We start from the raw sequence: 9,101 nt of genomic DNA on the forward strand, positions 1-9,101 counted from the left end.
AGAACGGCAGGCTCTAGGGGGAGGAGCCCAAGATGACCCGAGTAGAAGGACATAGAGCTCGCTTCTCCCCGACAAACATATCAAAACCTAGGCTCTTGGCCCCTATCCCAGAAGCTTACTGAATTAGAATCTATATTTGAACAAGATCCCCAGAGATTCATAAATATGCGAATGTTAGACAGCTCTGCTCTATTTTACATAATCAGGAGTGAACCTGCCTGCCTATATGTCAGTGGGTCATCTTCCTGCCCAGTCTCTGTGGCCTGGCCAACCAGGAACACAACACAAGAAAAACACGCAGCTTCAGGTGGTAACTGTTTCTGGGAGCCATGCTCCTCAAAGAATGTGATTTGGGGACATTGTCGTCTCACTATAAGTCCCCTTTCAAGTTTGTGGGAAATGCCTGTGAAGGCAAAAGTGAGGCCAGATTGGGAGAGAGAGCTAGTTGGCGGGGAGTGGGGGAAGGATATTATTCTTCCAGCTATCAACCAGGCAAAATTTCATAGATGAAATTTCTAGAGGTGAGGTTGAGAGTGTTGAGAAAGAAATTTTAACTTATGCTAGACTGCTAGTCCTTATTAGGGCAGGGGGAAATAAAATCTGTTGCAGCTCACTTTCTCAGATGTTTGCTATTCTTACCCACATTTCTGCTCTTAGGGGAGGGGAAGTCTGATTTACAAAATTCAGATAAGCCATGTAAAAAGACAGAAAGCAGGAAGCAGGCGAGGCTAGGCACAGGAGGCTGCAGTGAAGGCCCTGGGAGCTGCGGATCTGTGCTGCGGAGAAAAAGGCAAGATTGCCCTGAGCAGTTGGAGCCTGGGCGCAACCCCGCCATGACTTAACAAGATGTCGGCACAAAGCAGGCATTCTGGCTGGTCACACCCACTCCAGCAACTCAAATTCACCACCTCACACCCCTGTGACCTCATCAAAGATGAGTTTCAGCTGCTGCAGGCTCAGTACCATAGTCTGAAACTCGAATGTGACAAGCTGGCCAGCAAGAAGCCAGAGACCAGCATCATTACGTGATGTACTGCAAAATATCCTAGGGCCTCCCAGGTGCCTCAGTGGTGAAGAATCCTCCTGCCAATGTAGGAGATGTGGGTTCAGTCCTTGGATCGGGAAGATCCCCTGTAGAAGGGAATGACTGCCCACTCCATTATTCTTGCCTGGAGAATTCCATGGACAGAGGAGCCTGGTGGGCTACAGTCCATGGAGTCACAAAAGAGTCAAACATGACTGAGGAACTAAGCACACAAAATATCCTGCAGCTTTAACATCAAGATGCATAAGCAAGCTGAAATCTTCAAGGTGCTGAATGGGATAAGTGCTAGGACCCACCCTACCTTTTCCCAGAGCAGTAGCAGCAGTTCTTAGGAACCATCCAGTGGGCTAATAAGCAGGTTACAGTTCCTGAGCTGAACGCCATCATCTGACAGAAACTCCAAGCCCATCAGCTTCCCAGCTCCAGGCTCTTGCCCTGCCCTGATGCCACTGCCTGGGGAAGCTACAGACCCTTCACTGCTGGGACTTAGCACAGGCACTGGCCTCTTCTTACCTGTCTGTGTTCCCTGGCTCACCTCTCCAAGGAAGACAATAATGGGCATGATGGTGGTACCCACCAGAAGGATGATGGCAGGTAAGAAGTCAGAGAGTGGGTAGCTGAGATGCAGAGGGGAGGGGACAAAAGGGAGACAGACCCGGAGAAAGAGCCAGGTTCATCATAAGACATGGTATGCTCATTCAGTTCAGTTCAGTTGCTCAGTTGTGTCCAACTCTTTGTGACCCCATGAACTGCAGCATACCAGGCTTCCCTGTCCATCACCATCTCCTGGAGTCCACCCAATCCCATGTCCATTGAGTCGGTGATTCCATCCAACCATCTCATCCTCTGTGGTCCCCTTCTCCTCCTGCCCTCAATCTTCCCCAGGATCAGGGTCTTTTCTAATGAGTCAGCTCTTCGCATGAGGTGGCCAAAGTATTGGAGTTTCAACTTCAACATCAGTCCTTCCAATGAACACCCAGAACTGATCTCCTTTAGGATGGACTGGTTGGATCTCCTTGCAGTCCAAGGGACTCTCAAGAGTCTTCTCCAACACCACACTTCAAAAGCATCAATTCTTTGGCACTCAGCTTTCTTTTATAGTCCAACTCTCACATCCATACATGACCACTGGAAAAACCATAGCCTTGACTAGACGGATCTTTGTTGACAAAGTAATGTCTCTGTTTTTTAATACACTATCTAGGTTGGTCATAACTTTTCTTCCAAGGAGTAAATGTCTTTTAATTTCATGGCTGCAGTCACCATCTGCAGTGATTTTGGAGCCCTAAAAAATAAAGTCAGATACTGTTTCCACTGTTTCCCCATCTATTTCCCATGAAGTGATGGGACCAGATACCATGATCTTCGTTTTCTGAATGTTGAGCTTTAAGCCAACTTTTTCACTCTCCTCTTTCACTTTCATCAAGAGGCTCTTTAGTTCTTCTTCACTTTCTGCCATAAGGGTGGTGTCATCTGCATATCTGAGGTTATTGAGATTTCTCCCAGCAATCTTGATCACAGCTTGTGCTTCTTCCAGCCCAGTGTTTCTCATGATGTACTCTGCATATAAGTTAAATAAGCAAGGTGACAATATACAGCCTTGACGTACTCTTTTTCCTATTTGGAACCAGTCTCTTGTTCCATGCTCAGGACTGGCTAAACTCTGCTAGTATTTATGGTAGCACCTATTGGGGCCCTTGCCCTGCCAATGTGCCATCCCCGACTTTGCTCCTACCCTTGACTCTTGGTCTCCCTCCTCTCCCCGTGCAGCCTGAAACGGTGAATACCTCCTCAGGCCACAGACAAGGCAAGCTGCACTCTAGAAGTGCAAATGGGAGGCCAGGTTAGAAGGGAGCAAAATGTCTAGCAGGTCAACACCGGCTGCCATTCCTGGACTTACACACATGTAATTGACATCCTCCTGTGAGCCCCTCCTGGAACACCCCACCTCCTACCCTGGCACTGCATGCAACCACAATGTTAGCTGACCCTGCTGCACCGGAGTCCCCATGACTCCCCCTCCTCCACACTCATCCTCCCCTACTTCCCGATACCCATGCCCACCTGGTTCTCTCCCCTCACCCAAGAAAGAAAAAGGGATTGGGGACAGCATGTTTAGATCATGGAGCAGGGTGGGGCAGGTGATGACCCGGAATTCCCTTTCTCCCCTTTCCAAATAAAGTTGTTGTTGTTCAGCTGCTAAGTCATGTCCAACTCTTTGTAACCCTATGGACTGTAGCCTGCCAGGCTCCCCTGTCCATGGGATTCTCCAGGCAAGAATACTGGAGTGGGTCAGTATGCCCTCCTCCAGGGGAACTTCCCAACCCAGGGATCAAAACTGAGTCTCTTGATTCTCCTGCATTGGCCGGCAGATTCTTTACCACTGCGCCACCTAGGAATAAAGATGAGAAGTGAAAGTGAAAGTGAAGTCGCTCAGTCATGTCTGACTCTTTGCAACCCCATGGACTGTAGCCTACCAGGTTTCTCCCTCCATGGGATTCTCCAGGCAAGAGTACTGGAGTGGGTTGCCATTTCCTTCTCCAGGGGATCTTCCCAGCCCAGGGATCAAACCCGGGTCTCCCACATTCCAGGCAGATGCTTTAACCTCTGAGTTCACCCATTAAATAAATAAATGCAATAAAAATAAAAACCAGAAAAAAAGTATTTTAAATCTTCCCAGACCAAAAAAAAGTCTTCCCAGACAGAAGAAAATCTTGCTATTTTTACTTCAAGAAAAAGAAGCTCCCAGTTTTATTCTTTTACAGCACACTACTGAAATCACTACAGATGGTGACTGCAGCCATGAAATTAAAAGATGCTTACTCCTTGGAAGAAAAGTTATGACCAACCTAGATAGCATATTCAAAAGCAGAGACATTACTTTGCCGACTAAGGTCCATCTAGTCAAGGCTATGGTTCTTCCTGTGGTCATGTATGGATGTGAGAGTTGGACTGTGAAGAAGGCTGGGCACTGAAGAAATGATGCTTTTGAAGTGTGGTGTTGGAGAAGACTTTTGAGAGTCCCTTGGACTGCAAGGAGATCTAACCAGTCCATTCTGAAGGATATCAGCCCTGGGATTTCTTTGGAAGGAATGATGCTAAAGCTGAAACTCCAGTACTTTGGCCACCTCATGCGAAGAGTTGACTCATTGAAAAAGACTCTGATGCTGGGAGGGATTGGGGGCAGGAGGAGAAGGGGATGACAGAGGATGAGATGGCTGGATGGCATCACAGACTCGATGGACATGAGTCTGAGTTAACTCCAGGAGTTGGTGATGGACAGGGAGGCCTGGCGTGCTGCAGTTCATGGGGTCGCAAAGAGTTGGACACGACTGAGCAACTGAACTGAACTGAACTGAAATAAAATTCTTAGAGAAACCCTAAGGCCCCTGGGTGTTGCACAGGTGAGTGTTCATTACAAGAAACAGATGATGTTCTTCCTGCAAATATTCCTTCTGCTACTTTGGAAATGTGCCATACTTACTTTCTCTTCCATGCTAAAACTGAACTTTATATGAGAAATGTTTTTGTAGTTATTGTGCATAGAAATTATTACAGGAACAATGTCTATAACTTGCCCAGTTTTATAAAAGAAAGAAATACCTGGCTAAGAAGGGTAACACTTTTCATCTCAGCACCCATAAACTAAATCAAACTTTGGCGTCTTGCAAATAGGCTTCCAGGTTGCCTGGCCCTGGAACTGAGGACAAGAAAAAAGTTCTCTGCAGGTCCACACGCCAACCCCTACCCTCCAAATCCACCACACATATCCCAGAGCACCTCCACTTACTTTCTTGATTCCCAAGGATAGGTGAGCCAATTCAAAACACTAACATGAATGTCTCAGATCGTTATATTTGGGGATTAAACAGACAGGAAAGTTTGGGAGGGAATCTGGTAGAAAGGAGGTTGGAGAGGAAAGGACAGAATAACAGACATGAGAGCATTAGGATGGCATTCTGCAGCAGACACCTTGAAGGCAGGGGTCAGGTGTGCACAGCAGAGAGGCACCATGGTTGTTTAGAGACCTGAGGGTCAAAGAACAGGGTTCATGTGAAGCCGGAGAACAGAAAGGTCAGAGAGTGTCAAGTCCACACGGCACTCTGCCTCAGTCTTTTGATAGCTGACCCAAGCCCCTCCTCTCTATATACATGGCAGATTGCTGACCCTATCCTAGGCCACTTTTTCTAAGTGGCAGTGAGCAGTGTAAGAAATGGAGATGAGAAGAAAGACTTACACAGGCCTTGATTTCCAGGGGATCCAGGCCTCAACCTTGTCTGCATTTTCTTTTCTCATTTCAAGGTTTTTTTTTTTTAGTAAAGAAAAGTCTAAGTTCTATACATGTGTGTTACACAAATGTACATGTTTAAACATGAGCATTTACATCACAATGACTTGTGGATACCATGCCTCTTCCTACCATCTCTCTCACATATACCCATCTCTCACAAAAAGAATAACCAATAAAAGATTTTGCAGTCTTCGATTTAATATTTCCTGAGTTAAGAATCTCTCTACCCATTGAGGCTGCCCACTTCACTACTTGGCAGCATTTTGAAAAGACAACAGTGTTCCCCTTATATTGAATGAATATATGTTTCCATGAAGCACTGCCTTTTTGACCCTCATTCTTTCTTCTGGCTCCAAAGAATCTAATTTTCATTCTATGACTGCAAGGAGATCCAACCAGTCCATTCTGAAGGAGATCAACCCTGGGATTTCTTTGGAAGGAATGATGCTAAAGCTGAAACTCCAGTACTTTGGCCACCTCATGCAAAGAGTTGACTCATTGGAAAAGACTTTGATGCTGGGAGGGATTGGGGGCAGGAGAAGAAGGGGACGACCAAGGATGAGATGGCTGGATGGCATCACTGACTCAATGGATGCGAGTCTGAATGAACTCCAGGAGTTAGTGATGGACAGGGAGGCCTGGTGTGCTGCGATTCATGGGGTCGCAAAGAGTCAGACACGACTGAGCGACTAAACTGAACTGAACTGAACTGAACTGATGACAAAACCCTTTGGATATCTGAAGAAGGCAATCAACTCCTCTTAGAACTATCTGTCACTGTTCAGTGCATTAAGCAATCCTTTGTCCACATGCCCAAATGAACTGATTAAATTGTATAAAATTTCTTAGAAAAGCCTGAGCTCCTGATAATCCAACATGATAATGCTTGCTTACAACTCCTCACCTTCCTTTATGCTAACTCCGTTGATTAATTGCCATAACGTGTCTTAGCTTGAACTGCTAAAACAGAAGTGTTATAGACCAGGTGGCTTAAACAATAAGGAGATACTAAAATCAAATGGATACAGAAGGTCCTCTTCCAGGTTGCAGACTGCCATCTTCTCATTGTATCTTCACAGGGCAGAAAGAGAGAGAGCTCTCTGGGGTCTCTCACTAGTCCCATGAATTAGACCTACACCTTCATGACCTGGTTACCTCCCAAACGTCCCACCTCCTTTTCCCATTACATTGGGAGTTAGAATTTCAATGTATGAATTCTAAGGGGACACAAATATTCAGTCCATGATGCCACCACAGTATTCACATACTGCCTCCTTCTGAACTTGCTTCTACAACTCCACACTGAAGTAGAACCTCTTTTTTCTTTCTGCTTTTTTCTTACTTCCACAGCACTAAGTTTCATTAGGAATTTTATTAAGGTTCAATCTCCAGGGATAAGAGAGCCACTTAAGGGGAACAAAGCCTCCCCACATCTCACAATGAACCACCAGCTCCATCTCTGTGGTGGGATTGCAGACCGCTTCCAGTTGCTGATCAGTATAAAGATGCACCTTTGATTCCACCCATGGGCAGGTGAGTGGCATAATTCTCCCCACACCCAAAACATGAACGTCATGAAGGCCGTGAAGCTGCGGAGCTGCTTACATGTGAGATTCCAAGAAACAGGCATGGAGGACACATCCATATGTTTCCTGATATACACACCCGGGTCCCAGAGCCTTGGTTCACCCCAGTTCAACATCAGATCTGGGTGGTCCCAGTCACACCATGGATCCCTCTCCTGCTGTGAACTGTCAGGGAACTTCAGGTAGTTGCCATATCCCATGCCATCATCCAGCCAGGGCTCCTCATTTTCCACCTGCATGTTATACTTCTTAGCTTTAGCTACTTGTTCTTCTAGGGTCTTGGGATAGGGTCCTGGGAGCATGTCCTTCATGATGTAGGAGCTGTCCATGCTCCCAAAGACACCATATTTCACCCTGCCCTCTATATCCTTCAGTCTCACAGGACCATCCCCTGGCCACTGCCATCTTCATCTTCTTCCCTGGAAACTCTTTATAGACAACAATCCTAACCAAATATCTACTTAAAATCCTATGGGTCTAATCCAAGTTTGTGATTTTTTTCCTGACAAACAGATGAACATGATTAGCAGTTCTCTCTTTCCTTTAATGAATTAGATGGAACATTGATCACATTATTTTTAAGACTAATGAGTCTAAACCTTGTAAGTACATTAGAATTACTTGGAGAGCTTTTAAAAATCATGATACCCAGGCCATATTTCAGACCATTTAAATCAGAATCTCTGGGATGGAAGTCAAGCATCAAGTACTCCCCAGATAATTCCAATATGTAGCCAAGGTTGAAAACCACCCAGAAGGGGGGAAAAAATGGAGGAAGAGCTCTATGAGAAAGGCCAGTCAATGAGAAATGTGAAGTTTTGGCAGAACAATTTGATGGCTGATTGAATGAATGGTTGGGTGAGGGGAGGGAAGGCATGGTTCTTGATGTGATTTAGGATTTAGACATAAGTTGGAAAGGATGTGAAACTCCCATTTTCAGAGCACAGGTGAAGAACATGGCTGTAGAAACCTATACTTGTCCCTCACCTGGGCCTGTTCAGAAGCTTCCCTGGCTGGGAAGATATCTCTTTCTGCTTCCTTTCCCCTCCACTGACACTTCAGGTCCTTCTGCTGACCTCTCCACCTGCCAGCTTGGTGTGGCTTCCGCAGCTGCCCTGCTGCCTCCCTGGAAATGGCAGTCTATGTGCTGCGTGGCTCTCAGGGTGGCAGGCAGTAGGAAGACAGGAGGGAAATTTCTGCCAGTGCCTCGGTGATTATCTGGCTCATGCACTCCAAGGGCAACTTATTTACCTTTGACTTCTGAAAGTCGCTATATTTTTAGCTGGCACTCAACTCCTTAAAGGAAGCCTCTGTTGATCCATTTCCCAATTTATGTAACACTTATGCTTTGCACAAAGCAAGAAGGAGGGTCAGGAGATGCATGTTGAATAAATAAATTTGATCCCTCTTCTTTTTTTATAGCACTCATAACACTTATGTCTGCAAACCTGGCTGGACTGAAAACTTTGGGTGTAGTTTCTTTCCAGTAGATTCCAGCATCTATCTGGGGCTCTCAATAAATATTTGCTAACTATTGAATGAATAATGAAATAAATAAATATTTCTTTTGAATCTCACAACACCCACTGTAAGAGTAACCCCAGGAACATTTGGTGGATTGATGTTAATCCAAAGCAACAAAGTTACGAGAAAGTTAAGACCTTGCTGGGAACTGTAGTGCCCAAAGTCTCCATTATTTCTCTGTTTCCAGCTCACTTGTGATATTTTGAGAATTTTCTCAAATGTAAAGCAGCATCAGAAACGTGCATTAGGTGTGGAAAAGCATTAATAAAGTGAGTGGATGTGTGAATTTAAAAAAAAATAAACCATGCAGCGAAAGAAATTGCAGATCACTATTCGATAGTGGCCAGTAATGGGCCATTTCCTGCTGCTCCCTGTCTCGAGGCATATGTGCAAAAAGTAAACAAAGGAAGAGGCATGCTTTAAGAGATAATGACTCATTCATATGCTCGAAATACTAATGACAAGTCAAGAGAAGATGATTAAAATAAAGAAAAACAAATGCTTTTAAGACTTGTATATTATTGTGCAAAACTATTATTAAACTAGACTCCTCTCTGTTGAGGATGATGGCACTTTGGTTCCTGACATGCATGGAGTGTTCCCAAAATGCAGGTTAGCTTGCATTAAAGGTTAACATTCATGGAATCCTAAAGTT

General features: G+C 45.2%; 2 pseudogenes; one reads left to right on the forward strand and one right to left on the reverse strand.

Annotated features, from left to right (window-relative positions):
- Positions 1-846: 846 nt before the first annotated feature.
- Positions 847-1,643, forward strand: LOC128054801 (TLE family member 5-like; annotated as a pseudogene).
- Positions 1,644-6,830: 5,187 nt separating this feature from the next.
- LOC128054802 (NADH dehydrogenase [ubiquinone] 1 beta subcomplex subunit 8, mitochondrial-like) lies at positions 6,831-7,268 on the reverse strand (annotated as a pseudogene).
- Positions 7,269-9,101: the final 1,833 nt, after the last annotated feature.

This window comes from Budorcas taxicolor, chromosome 10, assembly GCF_023091745.1.
Source record: "Budorcas taxicolor isolate Tak-1 chromosome 10, Takin1.1, whole genome shotgun sequence".
In the NCBI taxonomy this organism is placed as follows: Eukaryota; Metazoa; Chordata; class Mammalia; order Artiodactyla; family Bovidae; genus Budorcas; species Budorcas taxicolor.